This window comes from Lathyrus oleraceus, chromosome 5 (genome assembly GCF_024323335.1).
Source record: "Lathyrus oleraceus cultivar Zhongwan6 chromosome 5, CAAS_Psat_ZW6_1.0, whole genome shotgun sequence".
Taxonomy (NCBI): domain Eukaryota; kingdom Viridiplantae; phylum Streptophyta; class Magnoliopsida; order Fabales; family Fabaceae; genus Lathyrus; species Lathyrus oleraceus.
In genome coordinates this window covers 167,267,139-167,294,084 of record NC_066583.1, presented here as the reverse complement: position 1 = coordinate 167,294,084, position 26,946 = coordinate 167,267,139, and positions in this window count along the sequence as shown.

Here is a 26,946-nt window from a genome sequence, read left to right as displayed (position 1 = left end):
TTTTGAAATTAAAGAAATGGGGAGGAGATGAAGAGACTAATCCTATGCACAAAATTAAAAGTTAAGGGTTGAAAAGATCTGACCAATGGGTAGCAATCTAATAGACAACAATGTCAATAGAAATCCAAATTCCCTTGAACATTTAGAATCAAGCAACACACAAATGCACAATTATATCAATCTTGAAGAGCAAGGCATCAAATAAAGATAGCTACATCCAAGCTTAGCCATCCATGATCTTCTTCAAGATAGCCCATGTAACAGATGAATTCACAAGTCACAGGTTCAAAATAACAGCTTCACAATGACCATGTTGCAGATGAACTCAAAGGGATCTTCAAAGATGCATCAGATGAAGTTTCACATTTACAAGCACTTGGCTTAATAGAAAGTTGGCATTGGCCAAGTCCTTTAGCATAGGAATGTTGCCTAAATTCTAAGTCCAATTGTCCAAGATCAAGGCAACAATCCACACAAAAGTTTTTTAGGATTTTTGTTGTTATTATGTACATTAATGGTCAAAGACCACACAAACAAACAAAGTATACACAAAAATGGAATATAGCACACAATATGGTCCAAGTGAACAAAGTGAAAATTTCATTAACATAAACAATTAGAATGGTATGAATAATGGCAAATGAACAAAGACTAATATTAAATGACATTAAAGTAAATGGCTTGAAATTAAAAGTTAGTTGTTAATGAGTTAGAAGTTAGTATTGTTTTGCTTTTGCCTTTTATTTTTTTAGTCATTCTTTGGAGAACACTCAACCCACTTATAACAAGCATGGATCATTGAACCAAGACATCTTCCAAAGGAAGGGAAAAAGGCCAAGTTTCCACACAATACCATGAAAGAAGGGAGACTTACAATCTCACTAACTAGAATGCTATGCCTTTTTGTGTCACAAATTTAGCGTTATGTTAAGCAATCGTAATTGGACTTATGTAGAAGTCACAACTATTTGAGGCCGGGCAATAGAATTTTGGTCTTAATGCATGTTAGAGACATAGTATAATGGACTATGCTCATGAAACATACCACACAAAAAAAAATGCAAAAGAGGTGGCCTAATCTCATCCATACTTATGTTAATTTTTCAATCAACTAGCCTTAGGACTTTGAGATATCATAGGCCAAATGAGATGAATGCATAAAGAATGGAAATGAGATGAAGAGGGAGGGGAGTGGATCAAAACTCAAATTGGTCAAAGGAGGACTTTTACCAAATTAATATCATCCATTCATTTTGGGAGATGGAATGTACATTCCATCAATCCCCTAAATCCAATGATATTAACTTGACAAAGTCAAATCAACCTTGACCAAGGCCCAACAACAAGAGTCAAACTCAAATAAGTCATCACAATTGGTCAACACAATTAATTGGCATTTATTCAAACTAAAAAGACTAAAATAATACACTTAAATTAAATATGGTTTGTCAAATTCCTAAAACCTCATCAAAACACCAAAGAAATGGCCATGAGATTTATCATAGGTCACACAAGGTCAAAGGACCTTGGAGAAAAAATTTCAGAATTTTTAAAGACTTAAAAGTATTTTTAAACAATTAATAACAAACACAAAATCAATTAAATCATGAAAAATATTAATAATGATCCAAAAAAATAATTTTAATTCAAAATACGAAAGGGGGAATTATTTGAATTTTTTTGGTGAAACTCTCATATTTTTTGGATCAATATTAAAATTAATATGAATTAATGAAAATAAAAGGAATAAAAGAAAATCAGAAAATATCAAAAAAATGTGAGCCACTTGATCTCCCTCATTAATTGAGGTGGCAGATCAAGTGGCCTGAAACGCACGTTCCACCAAACACACGAGTCAATCACAATGAGCGCTCAGGATTAGAACAAATTGGATGGATCCTATGGTTGGGAGACGTGCCAATGCACCGCCGGAGCTGTAACTCCGGTCTTCTTCTCCGGTGGACCTCACCGGACTGGTCCACCCTCAACCATCACCAAAATAAAAAAAGGACATGATCTGGAAAAAAAAAATGGCGTAGAGCACGAATCTGACCTCAATTTCAACTAACTCCAAATATATAAAAAGATATGAGGAGTTGAATTTTGAGGTGTGTCAACTGATTTGCTTCGATTTGACCTCTAAGCAACTCAATCTTCTCGTCTACATTGGTAGGACTTCAGACAACCAAATATCCAAGAGAATTGAGTAGAATTGAGTGAGAATCAAAGAGATGAAGTTTTCTGAAAATTACCTTCAATGTTATGCAGAACTTGATGTTGCTTGCTTCAAACACGATCTGATCACACTTAAGAAGCTAGCAGGAAGTGATTGGAGAGGTTGTAAGATTGTGGGTCCTGGAGTTCTTGAATCTCCAACAATTGAGATTCAAACTCAAATTTCAAATTGAAATTTCTCAGGTTTTCCTTTAGAATGAGAGGGTTTGAATTGGGGAGCAAAGTTGGCGCGCAAGGTGTCATTCAAATGAGCTCATAAGCCTTCTATTTATAGCCAAAGGGAATGATATTTGCACACTTCAAAATCTGTCCAAAATTGGCAATGTGAATGGCAAGAGTGCATGGGCATGTACAGGCCCATGATGCAATGCATTAAGGTCCAAAATGATTCAAATTGAAGTCTGAATGAAGCTTGAATGGCAAGGCAATGTGAACTGAAGTTTGTACATTTAATTCTTTCCAACGATGCAACCCTGTTAAAGCCATGCGCAGACCTAGCAATCTTCATCCAAAATGCATGAACTTGGGTTCTTTAGAAAGCTTGGATCAAGGGGAACAAGTTTGATGTTCAAGAATTTTTCATTTATAGCTTGGAAGATGGAGAAATTTGAGGTGGAAGTTTGGAAATTTCAACATGTTGGAAATTTTTCTAAGTGTCAAGCCATATATCTCAATATTCCACCTTACTTAACTTTTTATGTGAGCTTCAAGTGAAAAAAGTGTCTTCATCAAAGTTTTATCTATTTCAAATACCTTAAAAATGGTCACCAATTTCATGTCATTTGGATTTAGAATGATAGAGTTATGCATTTTTGAAGTTTGGAAAAATCACTTGTTCAATGGTATAGGTAAAAAATGACCTATAATGTTTCTTCATATCACATGCTCAAAAAAGTTAAATTATCTCTCACTCCAAACATCAAAGTTGAAGTAGACATATTGAATTTGATTGTGAAACTTGGAAATATTTTATCTCATACAAATTGAGCAAGTTATGGCCTTGGGAAGTTGACTTTCAAATTAGGGTTTAGACAAAATGACCTATAATGTTTCAACATAGAAAATGATTTTCCAAGCAAAACTAGATCTAGGTATCAACATGAAAGTTGTTTGGAATGTCATTTAGAGTAACATTTCTCTTTGAATCATTTTCATATGGTGAAAATTATAGGAGATAGGGTCTAGGGAGACCCAATTTTGATCAGATGAATTCATCTGGCCAACCACCATCAACCAACTTGCTAACCTTCAATTCTCTTGTCTTTATTGGCTCATGGTAGATCATATATGCATAAGATGATGAATTTTTAAGTGTCCCTTGATAAATTTGATCAATTGGTGAGATAGCTTGTTGGAGAAGTTACTTAAGATACCTAGTCAAACTAGGGTTTCCAAGGCAAATCACCCTCAAACTCATGAATAATACTTGATCAATATATCATGTAGGAATTAATGGAACTCATATATGATGGTCATAACCATTCTTGGATTAATTCATGGTTGTGCTCTTTGTCATGAGGGTCTCAAACCCTACCCTGGATATGAACTTGATAGATCAATGGAGATCATGCCCTACCTATAAAAAAGAGTTAGGCAAATGCAAAACATATTTTTGTATTTTGGTTAGTAAAATGATGATATACAAGTATGATACAATCACATAGTGCTTGGTGATCTCTCCCAAAACAAACCCAATGAAAGAGGGGTAAGGAGGATGCCAAGGTATGATCCCAATGCTAATGCTTATGATGAAATTGCATGAGCGATCTTAGGGTCAAAATTGGGGTCTTAAAGTTAGTGAATGGTTAATGTTAGTTTTATTAGTGTGAAGTGAAAGCTTCAACTGGTATTGTTTTGCGAATGATGGTTGGTGAATGAAGTCAACTTTTGGTTGCCAGTGGACGTATTGGAATGCACCGCTGGTTCTAGTATTTCCTACTGAATTGTTATTACACTAGATGTTATTACGGATTAATTTCTTCTATGTTATTTCTGATGTGATGGTTATGTGGCTGTTATTATGGATTGTAGAGCATGGTGATTTTGGCAAGGCGCATGGGTCGTGAAACATAGCATGAAAAGGCTTGTGTCATACCCCAAAATTTGCCTGTTAATTCTTATGATACTTTCAACAGGTTCAAATGGGGTCTGTTCATTTTTCAAAGCATTAATCTCAAAGGAACAAAGATCCAGCGCACAGGTTACCAAATCCAGAAGATGACCTGAACTGTCATGCTCACTAGGCGAGCAAAACCTTCGCTAGGCGAAGCCCACGCTTCCTCCTTCGCTCTAGCGAACCTTGTTGATTTTGCTACTGGAATGCTCGCTACCTGCTCGCCTAGCGAGTAAGTACTAGTTATGCTTTTATCCAAGTCTGGGAGTGTTCGCTAGAGCCTCGCTGAGTGCTCGCCTAGCGAACCCTTCGCTGCTTCACTCGCCTAGCGAGCCTACGGATATACCAGAACATTTTTGGCCCCGAATTGCCTCCATTCTGAGCCCACCAAGACACAAAAAAATCAGTTATAAATTCCAAAACTTCATTTGAAAACAGGGGGATCAGAAAAGCAACGGAGAAAACCTAGAAGCTAATTCAGAGCAGCCTCCATATACAGTGAAGAGCACTCATCTGCGCAAAGGTTACCTCCACCAACTCTATCAGGGATAACCCCTAAGATTGCTCTGCAAACCCCAACGGTGCAATTCAATTTCATTCGATCCCTCTAATCAGGTTTTCCCTATTCCCACTACTCTATGCTCCCAATTTGAAAATTCTAAATGTATGAGGCGTTATGGTTGAATTTGGAAGGACGGATATCATTAGGTTTTGCATGTGGGTTTAGATGTGCATGAATGTGTAAAACAATACCTTGAATGTTCAATCACGTAATTTCTATAATGGATGTCATAGGGTTTGGGGTTTCTGAAATCGTACTGTTCTCAAAGAAGAACCCCGAACCCGCAGACGTTCGCTAGTACCTCGCTAAGCGAACATGTAGCGAGGGTTCGCCAAGCCTTCGCTAGGCGAGGCAGCAACGAACATGACAGTAGTTGATTTTTTCTGTTTGCACTCTAATTTGTTCTGTACTTGTTTGACATGTTTTCTATTGCATTCGCACGCTGTTTGCCTGACACGATTGTTGCTATGATTTTTTTTGTTTGGTGCCACTCTTGATTGCACCCCATCTTGTTATTCTAACTTGTTTCTTGAATTTTGTGAGGGCTCACATGACTCTTGAAGAGATAACTTGCTTGGCATTCCACTTTATTTGTGGGATATCATTGTGGAGGTTTATTCTGATTACTTGGCTAATTACATTACCTTTGAATACGTGATCTTGTCCCTCTCTTTGTGGCCTTACGATACTACGGTCATGTCCCGCGAATGTGGGGATACCCTTAGAAAAGACCCTTTAGATTAAATCATCATTATCCCTAAACAGATAAGTCATAGTCCCTTCGATTAAAAGGTCAATGTCCCTATATGACCTTGTCCCTCGAACGTTACCTTCGAATATATGACTTTGTCCCTCGATGACCCTTCGTTGTAGCCTACAATTAAATGATGATCGTCCCTTCGAATGCTAAGGTATCCTTACAAATGTTGCTTTCAATGACCAATCGACGACCCCACGATGTCCCTTTACATCCAAAGGATAAGACTACTTACTTCTCAATAGTAAGGACAGTTTTACCCTCCTAAGGATAGGAAATACCTATAAAGACCTTGGTTAGGTATAACTCTTAAATGCTTGCTCACAGCTTAAAATACTTTTCACACCTCACACTTTTCAAAACATCTTTTAGAAAATCACCATTTGGTATACATTCGCACCAGAATCATCGCCGAGTTATATTTTTCTAAACATCTTTCAAAATCAAACGAGATAAACACTTTGTATACATTCGTACAAGAATCATTATAAAGTTAAACTCTCCTTTCAAAATATTTTCTAAACACACCATATTTCCCAAACACTTTCTCAAAGAAGGAAAACATAAGTGAGTTAAGCAATTAAGAGCCCATGGATAACCATGGATACAAAGGGTGCTAACACCTTCCCTTTGTATAATGTACCTCCCGAACTCAAAATCTAATCAAGGTCTTTCCTGTTATTTTCCGCCTTTCCTTATTGGATAAAAGAAAAGTCGGTGGCGACTCTTGCTGTCCGCAACATTGCTTTTCAAAGCAAAAACACAAAGTCAGTTCACTGTATCACAGAACTGGCGACTCTGCTGGGGAATCCTTAAAAAGAGAGGTTACCTTAAAGATAAGATCACTTATGTTTTTGAATTGTTTCTTTGTCTGATTTACTTTTAAGGGATTGTTTGGGTATTCTATGGTTGAGTTAAAGATCCTACACCCGGATCTAGTGTACCTTAGGTAAGTAGCAAGAGATCATCGCGACTGTCCGGCGTATACTAGAATGGTTTAAATGATGGCTACGGTTAATGTGACACTTTGGATGTCCTGATGTTCCTCATGTTTACTTGAGGAAAAATTTGGCGTCTGCGTGGTGTCATCAAAGCATTAACCAGACCTTTAGAACCCTAATTGACTCATCCTAGCCATTAGAAAGTAGTGAGATAACTGACTTCGGTTCCGACTTGGGTTGGTTGATACTCGATACTACACTCTTTGAGATTGGACTTTAGGGAAATTTTGGTCAACCGCTTGGTGTTGCACTGAAGTGGACTTAAGGAAAGGTCAATGATTTGAGATCCTTCTAGAACCCGGTTACTATTCTAGGACAGGTTGAACCAACCAAACTTCAGTGGGGAGGGTACTTACCTATGGAACTCATGCAAGCCTTAAAACCTAGGAATGATTATGGTGTGACTTGTTTGTGCTTGTTACTTACTTGACATCATAACATCATAACATCATAACATCACAACATCATAACATCACAACATCATAACATCATAACATCATGACATCATGGCATTGTGCTAACCATTTCGAGGACTTAGGGATTTAACTTTGCTCTGTTTTGTAAGGCCATGGCTTCCAAGAAGACCATCCGGATCAATTTTGTAGCGACCGCTCCTCAACTCAAGGATTTAGTGTCAGAACTTCTCGATCATGCTCAGTTCATCAAGAAACATGGTTATCTCCTCAATTTAGTTACCACCGGTTTCAAGGAAGATATGATGAGAGTTCTATTCCAGTTCTTCGATCCTAAACATCATTGCTTCACCTTCCCAAATTATCAGTTGGTACCCACATTAGAAGAATTTTCCAGGTTGCTTGGGATACCTATCCTTGATCAAACACCTTTCAATGGTCTAGAAAAGATTCCGAGGTCTGAAGAGGTTGCTGCAGCTTTACACATGACAAAGTCCGATATTGAAACTAATTGGGTAACAAGAAGTGGAGTTAAGGGTTTACTTGCCAAATTTCTGATAAATAAGGCCCGAGAATTTCTAAAAGCTATGAATGTCCACGCTTTCGAAGATGTTCTAGCATTATTAACCTACGGTTTGGTGCTATTTCCTAATCTGGATCAATTCGTAGACATGAATGCTGTTAAGGTATTTCTCACTCATAACCCTATGCCGACCTTGCTTGGAGACATTTTGCCTTCCCTTCACACTTGTACCATGAAAAGGCAAGGGACTCTCATGTGCTGCGTACCTTTATTATCTAGGTGGTTTATTTCACACCTTCCTCAATCAGTCTTGAAGAATGAGCAAAATTTGAAATGGCCTCAAAGGATAATGTCGCTCTCCCATTCAGACATCCATTGGGGTCCCCAACCCAAAGAAAATGTTATCATAATTGACCGTTGTGGAGAATTCTCCAACGTACCACTCTTGGGGATAAGAGGAGGTATTACTTATAATCCTGCTTTAGCCCTACGTCAGTTTGGTTATGCTCGAAGAGATGGTCCACATGAAACAATTATCCAAGGCACTGTGTTTGACTATGACCACGATTTTCAAGGTCTCCGTCAAAGGTTTGTACGAGCTTGGGGCATGGTGAAAAGAAGCACTTTAGGACAGAAATGCCCCACGATTTCCAAGCAATGATGTTTGTACGAGCCTTATCAAATTTGCACCTATCATTGTACATACATTTTCATATTAGGTCATAACATATCATGGTCCATTGCATAGCATAGCATTGCCTCTTTTGCCTCAAGTGCAAGCCAATCAAGGAATTAGGTCAAACTGATCAGGAGATCAGTCAACCAAGCAAGCAAGCATAATTCTCAAGGAGCCAAGGCCTTAGGGTTGGTCCAACATGTTCACATGACTTGGAGGTCCATTTGAAGTGTTCAAGTCAAGGGTTGAAGGCTTGGAGATCATCAGTTCATACACAGACAGTCAAAAGTCAAAGAAAGTCAACAGTCAGTCAAAGCAGTGGATGGTGGCCATTCTTGTGGAATTTGGGCACCATGCTCATTAATCAAGAGTTCATATGTCTTGGGACATCATTTGAAGTCAAGGTCTCAAGGAATTAGGGTTTGGAAGTCATCAGTCAGTGCACAATCAGTCAGAAACCCTAAAAGTCAATTGTTGGTCAACTGTCCATTTAATCAGTGATTTGATGATTGGAATTGGTTTGTGAGAGCTCATTCATGGTCAAATAGTCATCATATATCATGCCAAACACCATCATGGAGGAATTTGAAGCCAGATCAAAAATTTCCAAAAATGGAAACTGGACCTGTAACTGAAACTTACCAAAAATGGAAAGTCTTGATCCTCAAACTTACATCATGATACAAGCCTCAAATGAATTTTTGCCCAACATGAAAGTTGAAGATCTTGTTCTCCCATTTCCAAAAAGTCCAAGAATTCTCAATTCCCATGTGTGGTTGGCAAGTTATGATCGAATCGATTTCAGAAAATCTTGAACTTCAAAGGGCCATATCTCTCAAACCATTTGGCCAATTTTGGTGGGGTTTTTCCTACAAGTCACATTTGATCCCCTCTTTCCAAAAATATAAATTTCATGAGCCAAAACTTCACCAATCAAAATGGCATTTTTTGACCTATCTCATTTAAATGCAAGTTTGACCAATGTTTGACTTTTTGATATAAACATTTTTCTAACATTTGGCCAATTGGAACAGCTCAGAAATATCATTTAAAACATGTTTGCCAAGTCAAATTATGCAGTACATGAGGCCATTACTTAGTTGCTTGAAATTTGAAAAAAGTACAAGTTTCACCATACTACTCCATGCTTCCACCATGCCTTGCCTTGTACTCTTAAAAACAGAAAATTGAAAGGTCATTTGCTGTCATTAGAACCTCATCTTGCAGCCTAAGACCAACAGCAAAACAAAGGCCATACTTACTTGCTTGGAATTGGGAAGAAAGTACATGTTTGCAACAAATCCATCTCACCAATCCATGAACCATACTTGTACCACATCACATAGCAGATTTTATTGATCTTACTTTCTGTCATTTGAGGACTACTGGCTGCATAACACAACAAACTTCATTCTCTAGAAAATCATCCTTGGCCATTTGTCCAAAAGCTGTCAAAACTCCACAGTTCCAAGACATTGCCTTGCCACAAAAGCAACACTCAACAGCAGATTTTAGGGATATTTTTCTGTCATTTGGGGACTGGTAGCAGCAGCAATAGACTGCATACAACTCTCACTCTCAAAATTCACCTTGCTATTGGCAGATTTAAAAAAGCTGTCTTCTAACAGCAGGGCTTTTTTTTTCATCTCTTTTTTCTGTCATTTTGAAACACAATTAACACAATCAAACACATTTGCAGCAAAAAGATCACTCATCCTAACTGCATTCACCTTGCCTCGACATTTTTCAAAAGGAGCTGTCCAAAATTCCAAAGTGGCAAGACATTGCCAAACCACAAAAGCAATTTCTAACAGCATGATATACCTCATTTTCCTGTCATGGCATTGCACACAAAACCACCCTCATTCATCTCCTAAAAACTCATCTTGGCATTTGTCCAAGAAACTGTCAAACTCCCAAAGGCACTAAACCAGGCATTGCTATTTCACTACACATTTTCATCACCTTGAAAGTAGCAGCCACATAGAACAAACCAACTTCATCCAAAACCACATCTTGGCATTTGCAAAACTCAGTCCACACACAAGAGGAACCAGACTTGGCCCTGCTTGAGACACCATATTCTCCATCATTTTTCTGTCACTATGAACCAGTTTTTGCAGCCATCACACAGCAACAAGGCCTTGGCACTCACTCTCCAAAAGACTCCACTTTAGCATTTATCAAACTTCCTGTAAAACACCAAAGAACCAAGGCATTGCCTTGCCACCAAAACAACACATCAGGACATGATTTCCTGCCACAGAAGTAACAGACCAACCATTGAATTTCATTCACTCCAAAAACCTCATCTTTTGCATTTATCATTTGCTGTCAAACAAAAACTCACAATGAATTAAACCTGAGCCTTGCATTGTGTTTTCAAACCCTGCTAGCCACTATCCCACTGCAGACAAACCCTTGGTTCCCATGCTCTAAAAACTTCATTTTGTGCATTCTTCAAAAACCTGTTCAGAAAGCTCAAGAAGAGCAAAAGCTGTCTTGCTTAACACAATGTTTCATCACCAACCCTGCCTTGCCAAACCCTGCCTAGCCACAAGCCACATTTTTTGACAGCAGAAAAGGGAGAACTTCATTCATGCTAAAACCACTCTTGGCCATTTTGCTAAAAAGGCTGTCCAAAGACTTCCCAAAAAAGACCAAACCTTGCCTGGCTGAATACACTATTTTCTCAGCATTTTCTGTCACTTGCAAGCACAACTAGCCACCATCTAACACAGCAAAAAAACCATTGTGCATCCATTCTCAAAAGACCACATCTTGGCATTTTCACCAAATCAAGCAAAACCAGTTCAGTGGCCATCTTCATTTCCAGCTTGATTCAAGTTCAAGTAAGGTGTCAAACAGCTTGCCTTGGACCCTTTGAAGCTATTTGGATACCTGTCAAGCATTGGAAGCATCTCCAGCATCACATTCAACATTGCCCTGTTCAGGTTAGCAACTTGCCTTCGAAATGCTTGATAGAATGATTTTCATGTCTTAATGTGTGAATGAGAAATGCTATATTCAACCCCCTGAACATGACTGAATGCCTATTTTCATCCAATTTTGCCTGTGTGTGATTTTGAGTTTTTGCTGCTAGATGTTAGGGTTTCTGTGTTCATCATGATGTATCTCTATGCACAGTGCACCATTTTGAATTTCATGGCCATGGTTGTGTTAAGCACATGAAATAGATGAATTTTGGTTTTTGTTTCATTTGATTTCGTGCACTGTAGAGGAAGATACATGTTGTTGATGTTTGAAAAAATATGTTTGAGTTTGGGAAGAAGATGGAGCCAGGGCGCGCGAATTTTAAGTTTAAAAGTGTTGTTTGGCTTGTTTTGATTGGAAGCGAAATTGAGTCACCAATTGACACATAGCCCAGTGGTGGGCGCGCTGATTTGAATTATCAGGGGGAGGGGTTCGAATCCTACCTTCCCCATTTGTGTTTTTACCTTTTAAAAAATACATTTTTTTTTTTTTTATGTTTTCTTTTAAATTTCCATTTTGATTTCTATTCTTGATTTTTATTTCACTTAACATGAAAAAATAGGTAAACATGAAAAAATGACAAAAAAAATGAATGTTTGACTTTGTTGACTTTTTAGGCCATTTTGTGAATTTATCCCGATTTTATGAGTTCTATCGATTAAATGTCCTCTTGTGCGTTTCATGTGGTTATTTTGATCTTTCAGACCTAGGATTTTTTGTGTGAAATCACTTTAGGGTAGAAACATGTCCCCTTAGACACTTAGGGTAATTTTTCACACAATGCTCGATTTAATTTTGACAAAGTCCCGATTAAATGTTTTGACCTCCTAAACTTGTCCAAATGAGATGAAATTTGACATGCTTACCATGCTATGTGTTAGGATTGATCAAGATTTATTTGGTGATTTTTGGAAATGTTTGAGATTGGTTTTGATGCAAGTCTTGCTGTTGACTTCTATGAGCTTCTGTTTGCTATACCTTGACCTGATTTGTTCATGAAATGATGATAGTGATTGATATGAATGCGAACCCAATTGGTTGTGTTTCTTGAATGTTTAAATTTGACTTTGATTGGATATCCTTTGCTGTTTTGACTTTCTCATTCACTTTTGACCCTAGGCTTGTCCCAGTGGTCCTGCTACTCACCTTTGAGCTTGTGTTTTCAGGTTGACCATCAAATGGCCATTGAGACCAATTCTTTTGATTGAGCTTGCTTAAATATCATTGTCTAACTTGTTTGTTTTGTAGGTGGCTTGGCTCACATGCCTTAAGCCTTGTGCCTTGCACATCCATGTGCCTCTAATTGACTGTTGGTGTCTGTTTCTGTTTGTTTTGTTTGAAGTTGCATACTAACATCTGCTTGACTGTCTCAGGTACTTTAGTTGCTTAGTTCCTTGTGAACTTTTTGCTTTGCTTTGCTTGTATAAGCAATTTGCATTGAGGTATGTCTCTTTTACTTCATGTAGTCTGGAAGACCTGGCCTGTTACTTGGCCAGGCAACTGTCTGAAGTCCTCCTTAAGAGGCAATGTTTGTGGATGTTTAATTTTGTCCTTGCATAGAGTCAAAGACCTCCTAAGTGAAGAGGCAATTGGTGGAAGGTAGGGATATGCAATCTATCCCCCACTATTCAGTGTGTCATCTGCTTTGCTCACACCACTGTGTTGATGCATTGCAGATACAAACCCAAGATCTTGTACAATTGTACAGTTGAGTCAGTTTTAAATGTGTAGAAGGGTTCCCACTTTCTTAACCCACACATTCTTGTCTTAAGCTCTCCCAGGCCAGGGGTAAGAGCTGTGAAGTCTCATCTTCACTCATCTCCTTTCATCTGCTTCACCTTAGCCCCGCAATGGCAAGGTTAAGAGCAACATCCACCCAGTTCCAGAGGTTTGTTTGTTGAGGTTGATATGACCCCTCGACTAAAACCTAGCCTTGTTTGAGCCACTTGCTTGTATATAGTGTGTGCTTCCTGTGCAAGTTAGGATTGTTTGACTTGCTTCCTGTGCAAGTTAGGATTAGTTTAGACTTGCTTCCTGTGCAAGTTAAGTGTGTGTGGCTTGCTTCCTGTGTGAGCCATGCTTAGGATAGGTTGGCCCTTGTGCCATTTAGCTAGAAACCTTAACTTAGGGATGAATTTGCATGATAACATCTAGGCTCGAGTCGTAGTCTCCCTAGTTGTGTCTCCCTCTGTTATCTGGTTAGGCTAGTCCTTTTTCCCTCTGTAGGGGAACTACATCGCCCTGATCTTCACACCAGATGAAGTATGTAGGCAGGAGATTGAGCTGATCTCTCCGGGCGCCTTTTCTTTCTTTTGTGTGTGTTGTCTGACAGTTGCTAGGCTCGAGTGCCTGACTCCTTAGCAACTTGTTGTCTGTTTGTTTGAGTGCGTGTTTGACAGTTATAGGCTCGAGTCCCCGACTCCCTATTAACTTGTTGTGTTGTTGTGCGCTTGGAAGCTGATGTAAGTCCATCGAGTGGCATTTGGGTTCCAGTGTGTGTGGGTTTGTTGGTTCGGATGCTGATGTAAGTCCAGTGATTGGCAGTCAGGCTCCATGTTTGCCTTCTTGTGTGTGTTTTGGTTCGGATGCTGATGTAAGTCCAGTGATTGGCATTCAGGCTCCACGTTTGCCTTTGCCTGTGTTTGTTTGTGCGCGTGTCAGCCGAGCTACGAATGCTCTGATTCTTCTCTCGTCCGAGAAGATACGTATGCATAGGATGCAATGTCCTAGCGAGCATGTGTCGTTTCCCCAGTCCGAACTACTTCGACTCTGATGACTATGCCTGATAGACTAAGTAGGCCCAGGATGCGGTATCCTGCCGAGTCAGTTTCAGTCAGTTTCTTGTGTCTCTTTCAGCCAGTGTGTGTGTGTGTGAGCAGTGTTATAGCAACCATTTTCCTTCCTTTTGTGCGTGGATCCCGTAGAGTACTACGGATGCGTAGGGGTGCTAATACCTTCCCTTCGCATAACCGACTCCCGAACCCATTCTCTCTGGTCGCGAGACCATGTTCTTTCCTAGGTTTACTCTGAGCGTTTCCTTTCCCTCTTTTGGGATAAATAACGCACGGTGGCGGCTCTGTTGTTTCTTGTTTTCCCGCCGGTTTTTCGCGCGATGCGACAGCTGGCGACTCTGCTGGGGATATAGAGAAGTTGACCTGTGCTGGTCCATCTTCCCTAAGCGAGTCTCTCCTAGCGCTCTCTAGGTTAGGGCTTTGGTTGCTTTGTGCTGTTCTATTTTATTGCATTCTTTGTATATATTTGCATTTACTGTTTGCATTTATTATTTGCATCAATGTTTGCATTCATTCATATTCATCTGTTCATCTGGCTGTGTTTCTCTGTTTGGGGTGGGAGTTACTCGAGGTAAAAGGCCCAATACCCAGGCTATGAGTGAAATCTAGGAAACCTAGGAATAGAGTGATTCATGGGAAGCGGGTGGTATGGCGCCACTTAGCGGAACATTGATATCACGAGCAGTTCAGACCCTGGTGGGATATTATCGGTGCATACATCGGGTGTGCACAGGATGATATTCTGCGAAAGGTTATTTATGCTGCGTTTCTCTCGACCTTACCCTGGCCTAGATGACACCCGTGAGTGGGGGGGATTGATCATTTTAACAGGTACAGTTGGTGACTCTCGGTACAGATGGTGACTGTGAATTATGGACATTTATTTCTGGGACGCCGGAGTTCTGTCCGTGGTTTATCAGCGGGTTCCGTTTATTTCGGATCCCCGGGTTGAATTTGAGAGTACCTGTTCAGAGGAGCTGGCTGTCATCCGTTCAATGGATGTTCCTGTGATGATAGTGATGTAATCTCCAGTTTCGTTTATTTCGGAACTCCCCAAGTCGGATTTATGGTGACTTGGTTCCTCAGATTGGTTTCAGATGCCAGTTGATCAGATTGACTTTGGGTTTCAGATGTTTGTGATCAGAGTTCAAGCCGAAGCTTTGACCCTGTGCCTTGAAATGCACAGCCTGACCAGTCTTGGCTCCATCATTTGCATCATAGCATACTTATTTTTAAAAATAATAATGCATGAAAAAAGTTAACTCGCATACGCATATCCTTTATCAGGATCATTCATGACAAAATAGTACCCATATCATGCATATCATGCATATCATGCACATCCTTGCATTGCAGACATGTTTGGGAGAGAGTTCTCACTTTGACTGAGACAGGATTGCTGATTGTCGTCCACACCGCTACTCAACCAGATTGAATCAACAGAGGAGTATGGACCAGGTTCAGACAGAGTTGGCTGAAATGAGGGCTAACATGGCCCATTTTATGACGATGATGCAAGGAGTTGTTCAGGGGCAAGAGGAGCTGCGTGCCTTAGCCCAGAGACTGGAAGCCGTGATTCCACTAGTCCATCGTGCTTCACCAGTGGATGTACCCGTTCATGAGAATGCTGTTGTCACTATTCTCGTCAATGATTATGCCTTAGGTGATTAATTGAGGGGGATCAGAATCAGTGAACAACCTCTTGCTGCAGAGACTATTAATGTCAGAGCAACCCGCACTCCGGTTCGCCATCCTGGCTCTTCAAGTTCTTCCGGTTCTAATCAGCCATCCTCTGGGGCACCCAAAAGGGGAGAAAGTGAAACAAATGCTGTGCACCGTCGGAGGAGTGCAAACAGAGGACAGTATCGTCAGGCTGCTGCTGTAACTATTCCAGCGACTCAAACTCAACAGCAACAGAGAAGACCAGCTCAGCAGCATCAGCGTCAACAACGTCATCCTCAGCAGCAGGTTTACCAGCCCATTGATAATCAAGCTGGTACAAGTAATGAGAGGAAGAAGATCATTTTTGATCCAATCCCCATGTCCTACGCCGAGCTCTGTCCCTCGTTGATAGAGCGGAACTTGATTACTCCCAGAGACCCGCCACCCATACCCGTCAACCCTCGGTGGTGGTATAGGCCTGAACAACATTGTGTGTATCACTCGGGTGCTCCTGGTCATGATGTGGACAGTTGTTTCCAGCTGAAGATGAAGGTTCAAGACCTTGTGAGGTCAGGTATTCTGATTTTGGAAAACTTAGGTCCCAATGCTAATCAAGCTTGAAGATAACAAGTCCCGGGATGGCGCCGACTTTTTCTTCAGAAGAGTTGTTCAGAGAGCAGAAGCTGCTAATGCAAGAAATACTGACAGTTGTCATCCCTGGTGGGATCTATCACAATTGGGTCACTGTGGGCGTTCCTACAGTTGTTCATAAGTCCTTGTAATAATCACTTTGTTTAAAAACCCTTCTCCCATGCCAAAAGGAGAAGTGATGACATTGTTGGCGACATTTTGTGCAATGATATTTTCATTCAAATAATTCATGTTAAAACATTTGTTTTTCCATTTGTTTTCCCTTTTCGCTTTTTGCATGAAATTGGTGATCACAAAAAAACCTTTAAAAACAAGAATAAAAGCAATCTTTTCATCTGCATGACGATTGTCTTGTTTGATTTTCAAAGAGCTTTTCATATCAAAATCTTTATGCAGGTTGTTTCTCAAACCCATTGAACATAATGATCGGACGTCATCTCCCAATTTTGAATTCCCTGTATTCGAAGCGGACGAAGATGATGTTGAAGGGATTCCTGACGAGATTTCCCGACTTCTTGAGCAAGAAAAGAAGATCACTCAGCTGCATCTCGAGAATCAGCAGAACAGCCAACTGGGGCATCAAAAAAAAAAAAAAAAAAAAAAAAAAAAAAAGAGAGGAAAGAAAAAAAAAGAAGAAAGAAAAAGAAAGAAAGAAACAAAAAAATAGCACCCTCAAAGTCCCAAGTTGGCTGATGCTGAATTCGATCGAAAAGAAGAGATCAACTGCCATGTGTCATGGTCAGTTATATCAGCAGAGAGTGATGAAAGTATTCGACAAGAAGGTCAATCCTCGTGTGTTCCAAGAAGGCGACCTCGTGCTCAGGAAAGTCTTGTCTTTCGCACCCGATTCCAGGGGCAAGTGGACTTCACAAGCTACAAACGTCCGAACGTTGTCAAGAGAGCCTTTTCAGGCGATGCTTTAACACTTACTACAATGGATGAAGAAGTTCACTCGTCCTGTGAATCCCGATGCAGTCAAGAAATACTTCGCCTAAGACAAAAAAGCAAAAGCTCGCTAAGTCGAACACCCCAAAGGCGACTTAGGCAAAAAGGAGCATCTCGGTGGATTGAAAACCCGAAGGGCAATCCAGGCAAAAGTTAGAGACATTGAAAAAAGAATTTGCATCCCGCTAGATTGAGCACCTCACACTGGGGCAATCTAGGCAAAAATTAGGGATTTGGCAAGTAACTGCATCTTGACAAGACTGTGCTCTATATCTGTCATCCGTCAGGAATTCTCGATTTGTCGTCGACTGAAGTTTTGAATACATCGAAAATTCAGAATGGTAGAGGAAAGGTCATTATGCTCAATGTAGCCCTCTCCAATATATATCACCGATTTCAAACTTGTACAGATCTATGGAGTCTCGCCCTTCGCAGACTACCATCCCATCACATCAATTTGAGCTTTTATCCAATTATTTGCACTCTTATTTGTTTCAACTCAACAAACGTTTTGCATGTTTTAATTGATAAAGTATCATTGTTTTCAAAATAAACAAATTTTTCACAAAAACTGTTCTTAAACAAAGTGAACGTTCACAATGATGGAAGGATACTTAGGAGACCCACAGTGCTCTCCCAAGGGTGGTATGATTACCAACAGATAAGACAATTGTTCGTATCTCGAGCATGACTGTATCTTTGTCCTGCAGAACCTCGTATGGTCTCTCCTCAGTGAAGTTGCCCGACGCAGTGTTGTTTGAAGATGTTCATCTTCATGTCCCCAGTAGTGCAACATTTCTCCCTCCAAGTCCCTATTAGCTCTATTGTGGGGCATCCCCAGTAGAGTGCTGTTTGAGCCTTATCATGGGGCATACCTGGGGCACGTTTTTTTTTATCTAACGATCTCTGGTGCAAGTGCAGTTAGACATCTTCATTCACTTACCAGTGGTAATTTGAACCTTTTTGACAAGAGATCCCCTCAGAGTCCAACCAGGGGCAGGGGATAGTTGAACGGTGAAAAGACAGTGAAGGATTACGACCACGGTCCTGGAAAATTAATTAAGAAGACTCTTCAAAGTCTGATGATTGGAAAGTTTGTATGAATACCAGGAGTTCGATCCCCGTGGAGTACGGACGAGATTTGGAATACAAGATGATGGAGCAGAAAAGTCCAGAAGAGTCTGAGAGTTCTTAAAAGTGGAAAGTCAACACTATGGGTGGATGATGGATACCAGTGTTCGACGAGTCGACCGACACCCCCGTCAAACAGGCTGTATCTCCCCAGAGGATTAAGAGTGTGATCTCCCTGGCGGATTCGAGATCGTTGTCTCCTCAGCAAGCCTGAAGGTTGTCACGTCCCCAGCCCAAGCCAGTATTGAAGCTATCAGAATTATTTTCCCCTGCAGAGATACCTGTGGACAGTACCTTCTTTCCCCAGCAGATCTAAGGATTGCTTCTCCCCAGCAGGCCTATGCTTGCAGATTTCCCCAGTTGAGAATCCCCGCTGAGCGCCGGACAGTTATTTTCCTCGGGAGCACCCCAGTGGAGTTTATCTGTAGACCGTTGGTGTGTCCCCCAACAATTGGTTTTGTGGTGCTATCATCTCCAGCATGGCCGTGAGTGCTTATCCCAAGCAGGATTGTGGGAATTCATCTCCAGTATGATATGACGTGCTATCATCCTCGACAGAGTTGTTACGCTTGCCACTACGGTTGTTCTCTCCGCTAGGATTGTTCTCCTCAGCAGAATGGCGTGATTTTTCCTCAGCAAGTTCCCCGAGTGGAGCGGGTCTTATGAAATGCATCACCAACAGTGATTCTCCTACATATGGATTGGTTCGGTCGTCCCTAGTGGAGTAGTACTTATTTCTCCAGCAGAGTTCATCCTACCAGTGGATTGGACGGGTTTCTGTAGTAGACTGATATCTGTATCCCCAGCGGAGTTGTGACTGTTTTCCAAGTCTGAAGCTGTCTTCCCAGCAGAGGTTGTGTTGATGTTTTTTTCCCAGCAAGGTTTGTCTTTCCCCAGCAGGATGGAGGTTGACATGGTTATAGGATCCCCAGCACAGTTCCTGGAGTTCCCCGGTGTTGTCTCTGAAGGAGACGTGTGTTTATGCATTCAGCATTTAGATAAGCATAGCATATCGCATCATTAGTGCATAGCATTTCCATGATCATGGGGCATTGTGTAAAGCAAGAAAAAACTCATGCATCAACGTTGCAAGCATATCCATTAGCCCTAGGCCGTGGTGACCAGCCGAGGTTGGGTTGTTGGAAAGAGTTTAGCATCGCGCCATTGGATCGGCTTCAGGATTGGGTTCATCAGCATGGTTGAGAGGTTGGTGTTTTCCCAACAGGTGATTCTTCAGTCGAGTGGGTATCCCCAGCAGTGTTACTCCCCAATTGTTAGCGTCTTGCCAGCTTGGGTCTTTTTTCCTTAAGCAGATATGGGTGTGTCTGATCTCTCCATGTAGAGTCTACCCCTTAAGCAGAAAGTGTCAATCTTTTCCTGCCATTTCCCCACTGAGATACATCCTCGTGGATGACGGTTGCTTCCGTTCCCTCCCTAACGGGATGGGTTTTCCCTATTGAGTTCTTTCCTCATTAGGATGAGTCTTGATTCAGTCTGCCTTTTTGGATCGATCCTAAATTGGCTTCTTGTGGACTATCTCTTGTGCTGCCCTGGGGCATAAATGAATAGTCGCTCACTTACCGGCACTCATTCATTTCATCCTCAGCGGAGTTTGTTGTTGGCTTCTACCTACAAACCGGTAGTTGTAAGTCCTATCTTTGTGGTTTTCTACCCACTAGCTGGTAGTTGTAAAATCCCACTTTTCATCCCATTGGTGGAGTTAACCCCTTGTGCTCATCCCGATGGTGACTGGTTACTTTTCCGTGGTTTTCTGCCTACTAACCGGTAGATGTAATCCCCTCTTCGCAGTTATCAGTATCCGGTTCGTGATATTGACATTCTTTCCCCTCAGGATACTTGCCTTGATCAAGCAGTATTGTCCCCAGTGGGTCTTCCCCTTCTTTTTGGATACTTGCTCCGAATAAGCAACTTTATCCTCTTTTGATTGGTCATCTTTTGCATACCTAGTCTGGCACCCAGATGCCTTTCTTTTCGGTCGATTATTCATTTAACAACCTACAACCCGGTTATGGATAGTCTTCCATGCGAGCGTATTATCTACGTTTTGACGGCTATAGATAATATGTACTTATGATTTCCCGGTATTCAGACCGAAGGAGTTTCCGACGATCAGGTCGATGTACTCATGGCACTCAGGCCAATTTTCCGGTATTCAGACCGAAGGAGTTTCCGACGATCAGGTCGATGTACTCATGGCACTCAGGCCAATTTTCCGGTATTCAGACCGAAGGAGTTTCCGACAATCAGGTCGATGTACTCATGGCACTCAGGCCAATTTTCCGGTATTCAGACCGAAGTGGCGTTCAGGCCAATTTCCGATTTTCAGATCGAAGAAGTTTTCCTCCTCTCCGTTGGTGTCGATAAACGTCGAGTTTTTCCCGGTCATCCGTTGATGATTTGGTTGTGTTCATTCTCCCCAGTAGAGTTTCCTCCTCTCCGTTGGTGTCGATAAACGTCGAGTTTTTCCTAGTCATCCGATGATGTCTAGTTGTACCCCTCTCCATGCAGAGTTACCTCTCCGTTGGTTTCGATAAACGGCGAGTTTTTCCCGATCATCCGTTGATGATTTGGTTGTGTCCTCCTTCCCAAGTGAAGTATTCTCCTCTCCGTTGGTGTCGATAAACGTCGAGTTTTTCCCGATCATCCGTTGATGATTTGGTTGTGTCCTCCTTCCCAAGTGAAGTATTCTCCTCTCCGTTGGTGTCGATAAACGTCGAGTTTTTCCCGATCATCCGTTGATGATTTGGTTGTGTCCTCCTTCCCAAGTGAAGATTACTCCTCTCCGTTGGTGTCGATAAACGTCGAGTTTTTCCCGATCATCCGTTGATGATTTGGTTGTGTCCTCCTTCCCAAGTGAAGTATCCTCCTCTCCGTTGGTGTCGATAAACGTCGAGTTTTTCCCAATCATCCGTTGATGATTTGGTTGTGTTCACTCTCCCCAGTAGAGTTTCCTCCTCTCCGTTGGTGTCGATAAACGTCGAGTTTTTCTTATTCGTCCTATGACGTCTGGTTGTACATGTCCCCATGTGGATTTACCTCTCCGTTGGTCTTGGTAAACGTTGAGTTTTTCCCATTTCGTCCGTTGACGTATGGTTGTATCCCTTCCATTCATTCATTAATGTTTGGTTACCTCTCCGTTGGTCTTGGTAAACGTTGAGTTTTTCCCATTTCGTCCGTTGACGTATGGTTGTATCCCTTCCATTCATTCATTAATGTTTGGTTACCTCTCCGTTGGTCTTGGTAAACGTTGAGTTTTTCCCATTTCGTCCGTTGACGTATGGTTGTATCCCTCCCAGTTATTCAATAGCGCCTGGTTACCTCTCCGTTGGTCCCGATAAACGTCGAGTTTTTCCTAGTTGTCTGTTGGCATCTAGTTGTGATTGTTGTTCCCATTCACCGTCGTTGTGATGTCTGGATGTGATCGTACCCCTTGAAAACAAAAACCAAAAAATATATACCCAGTAATAAATATCAAATCCCAGTGGACGTTTCCATTGGTGGATCCCTGTATTGTGCAAATTCTACGGTTCTTGGTATTCAATCCCTGTTTACCCTGAAAGTCTGACAGCCGTTGCTCTCATCCATTCGGGTTCCCAGCTGATTGAATAGGGGCAGCTGTAGCACCTCAAATTTGCACCTATCATTGTACATACATTTTCATATTAGGTCATAACATATCATGGTCCATTGCATAGCATAGCATTGCCTCTTTTGCCTCAAGTGCAAGCCAATCAAGGAATTAGGTCAAACTGATCAGGAGATCAGTCAACCAAGCAAGCAAGCATAATTCTCAAGGAGCCAAGGCCTTAGGGTTGGTCCAACATGTTCACATGACTTGGAGGTCCATTTGAAGTGTTCAAGTCAAGGGTTGAAGGCTTGGAGATCATCAGTTCATACACAGACAGTCAAAAGTCAAAGAAAGTCAACAGTCAGTCAAAGCAGTGGATGGTGGCCATTCTTGTGGAATTTGGGCACCATGCTCATTAATCAAGAGTTCATATGTCTTGGGACATCATTTGAAGTCAAGGTCTCAAGGAATTAGGGTTTGGAAGTCATCAGTCAGTGCACAATCAGTCAGAAACCCTAAAAGTCAACTGTTGGTCAACTGTCCATTTAATCAGTGATTTGATGATTGGAATTGGTTTGTGAGAGCTCATTCATGGTCAAATAGTCATCATATATCATGCCAAACACCATCATGGAGGAATTTGAAGCCAGATCAAAAATTTCCAAAAATGGAAACTGGACCTGTAACTGAAACTTACCAAAAATGGAAAGTCTTGATCCTCAAACTTACATCATGATACAAGCCTCAAATGAATTTTTGCCCAACATGAAAGTTGAAGATCTTGTTCTCCCATTTCCAAAAAGTCCAAGAATTCTCAATTCCCATGTGTGGTTGGCAAGTTATGATCGAATCGATTTCAGAAAATCTTGAACTTCAAAGGGCCATATCTCTCAAACCATTTGGCCAATTTTGGTGGGGTTTTTTCCTACAAGTCACATTTGATCCCCTCTTTCCAAAAATATAAATTTCATGAGCCAAAACTTCACCAATCAAAATGGCATTTTTTGACCTATCTCATTTAAATGCAAGTTTGACCAATGTTTGACTTTTTGATATAAACATTTTTCTAACATTTGGCCAATTGGAACAGCTCAGAAATATCATTTAAAACATGTTTGCCAAGTCAAATTATGCAGTACATGAGGCCATTACTTAGTTGCTTGAAATTTGAAAAAAGTACAAGTTTCACCATACTACTCCATGCTTCCACCATGCCTTGCCTTGTACTCTTAAAAACAGAAAATTGAAAGGTCATTTGCTGTCATTAGAACCTCATCTTGCAGCCTAAGACCAACAGCAAAACAAAGGCCATACTTACTTGCTTGGAATTGGGAAGAAAGTACATGTTTGCAACAAATCCATCTCACCAATCCATGAACCATACTTGTACCACATCACATAGCAGATTTTATTGATCTTACTTTCTGTCATTTGAGGACTACTGGCTGCATAACACAACAAACTTCATTCTCTAGAAAATCATCCTTGGCCATTTGTCCAAAAGCTGTCAAAACTCCACAGTTCCAAGACATTGCCTTGCCACAAAAGCAACACTCAACAGCAGATTTTAGGGATATTTTTCTGTCATTTGGGGACTGGTAGCAGCAGCAATAGACTGCATACAACTCTCACTCTCAAAATTCACCTTGCTATTGGCAGATTTAAAAAAGCTGTCTTCTAACAGCAGGGCTTTTTTTTTCATCTCTTTTTTCTGTCATTTTGAAACACAATTAACACAATCAAACACATTTGCAGCAAAAAGATCACTCATCCTAACTGCATTCACCTTGCCTCGACATTTTTCAAAAGGAGCTGTCCAAAATTCCAAAGTGGCAAGACATTGCCAAACCACAAAAGCAATTTCTAACAACATGATATACCTCATTTTCCTGTCATGGCATTGCACACAAAACCACCCTCATTCATCTCCTAAAAACTCATCTTGGCATTTGTCCAAGAAACTGTCAAACTCCAAAAGGCACTAAACCAGGCACTGCTATTTCACTACACATTTTCATCACCTTGAAAGTAGCAGCCACATAGAACAAACCAACTTCATCCAAAACCACATCTTGGCATTTGCAAAACTCAGTCCACACACAAGAGGAACCAGACTTGGCCCTGCTTGAGACACCATATTCTCCATCATTTTTCTGTCACTATGAACCAGTTTTTGCAGCCATCACACAGCAACAAGGCCTTGGCACTCACTCTCCAAAAGACTCCACTTTAGCATTTATCAAACTTCCTGTAAAACACCAAAGAACCAAGGCATTGCCTTGCCACCAAAACAACACATCAGGACATGATTTCCTGCCACAGAAGTAACAGACCAACCATTGAATTTCATTCACTCCAAAAACCTCATCTTTTGCATTTATCATTTGCTGTCAAACAAAAACTCACAATGAATTAAACCTGAGCCTTGCATTGTGTTTTCAAACCCTGCTAGCCACTATCCCACTGCAGACAAACCCTTGGTTCCCATGCTCTAAAAACTTCATTTTGTGCATTCTTCAAAAACCTGTTCAGAAAGCTCAAGAAGAGCAAAAGCTGTCTTGCTTAACACAATGTTTCATCACCAACCCTGCCTTGCCAAACCCTGCCTAGCCACAAGCCACATTTTTTGACAGCAGAAAAGGGAGAACTTCATTCATGCTAAAACCACTCTTGGCCATTTTGCTAAAAAGGCTGTCCAAAGACTTCCCAAAAAAGACCAAACCTTGCCTGGCTGAATACACTATTTTCTCAGCATTTTCTGTCACTTGCAAGCACAACTAGCCACCATCTAACACAGCAAAAAAACCATTGTGCATCCATTCTCAAAAGACCACATCTTGGCATTTTCACCAAATCAAGCAAAACCAGTTCAGTGGCCATCTTCATTTCCAGCTTGATTCAAGTTCAAGTAAGGTGTCAAACAGCTTGCCTTGGACCCTTTGAAGCTATTTGGATACCTGTCAAGCATTGGAAGCATCTCCAGCATCACATTCAACATTGCCCTGTTCAGGTTAGCAACTTGCCTTCGAAATGCTTGATAGAATGATTTTCATGTCTTAATGTGTGAATGAGAAATGCTATATTCAACCCCCTGAACATGACTGAATGCCTATTTTCATCCAATTTTGCCTGTGTGTGATTTTGAGTTTTTGCTGCTAGATGTTAGGGTTTCTGTGTTCATCATGATGTATCTCTATGCACAGTGCACCATTTTGAATTTCATGGCCATGGTTGTGTTAAGCACATGAAATAGATGAATTTTGGTTTTTGTTTCATTTGATTTCGTGCACTGTAGAGGAAGATACATGTTGTTGATGTTTGAAAAAATATGTTTGAGTTTGGGAAGAAGATGGAGCCAGGGCGCGCGAATTTTAAGTTTAAAAGTGTTGTTTGGCTTGTTTTGATTGGAAGCGAAATTGAGTCACCAATTGACACATAGCCCAGTGGTGGGCGCGCTGATTTGAATTATCAGGGGGAGGGGTTCGAATCCTACCTTCCCCATTTGTGTTTTTACCTTTTAAAAAATACATTTTTTTTTTTTTATGTTTTCTTTTAAATTTCCATTTTGATTTCTATTCTTGATTTTTATTTCACTTAACATGAAAAAATAGGTGAACATGAAAAAATGACAAAAAAAATGAATGTTTGACTTTGTTGACTTTTTAGGCCATTTTGTGAATTTATCCCGATTTTATGAGTTCTATCGATTAAATGTCCTCTTGTGCGTTTCATGTGGTTATTTTGATCTTTCAGACCTAGGATTTTTTGTGTGAAATCACTTTAGGGTAGAAACATGTCCCCTTAGACACTTAGGGTAATTTTTCACACAATGCTCGATTTAATTTTGACAAAGTCCCGATTAAATGTTTTGACCTCCTAAAGTTGTCCAAATGAGATGAAATTTGACATGCTTACCATGCTATGTGTTAGGATTGATCATGATTTATTTGGTGATTTTTGGAAATGTTTGAGATTGGTTTTGATGCAAGTCTTGTTGTTGACTTCTATGAGCTTCTGTTTGCTATACCTTGACCTGATTTGTTCATGAAATGATGATAGTGATTGATATGAATGCGAACCCAATTGGTTGTGTTTCTTGAATGTTTAAATTTGACTTTGATTGGATATCCTTTGCTGTTTTGACTTTCTCATTCACTTTTGACCCTAGGCTTGTCCCAGTGGTCCTGCTACTCACCTTTGAGCTTGTGTTTTCAGGTTGACCATCAAATGGCCATTGAGACCAATTCTTTTGATTGAGCTTGCTTAAATATCATTGTCTAACTTGTTTGTTTTGTAGGTGGCTTGGCTCACATGCCTTAAGCCTTGTGCCTTGCACATCCATGTGCCTCTAATTGACTGTTGGTGTCTGTTTCTGTTTGTTTTGTTTGAAGTTGCATACTAACATCTGCTTGACTGTCTCAGGTACTTTAGTTGCTTAGTTCCTTGTGAACTTTTTGCTTTGCTTTGCTTGTATAAGCAATTTGCATTGAGGTATGTCTCTTTTACTTCATGTAGTCTGGAAGACCTGGCCTGTTACTTGGCCAGGCAACTGTCTGAAGTCCTCCTTAAGAGGCAATGTTTGTGGATGTTTAATTTTGTCCTTGCATAGAGTCAAAGACCTCCTAAGTGAAGAGGCAATTGGTGGAAGGTAGGGATATGCAATCTATCCCCCACTATTCAGTGTGTCATCTGCTTTGCTCACACCACTGTGTTGATGCATTGCAGATACAAACCCAAGATCTTGTACAATTGTACAGTTGAGTCAGTTTTAAATGTGTAGAAGGGTTCCCACTTTCTTAACCCACACATTCTTGTCTTAAGCTCTCCCAGGCCAGGGGTAAGAGCTGTGAAGTCTCATCTTCACTCATCTCCTTTCATCTGCTTCACCTTAGCCCCGCAATG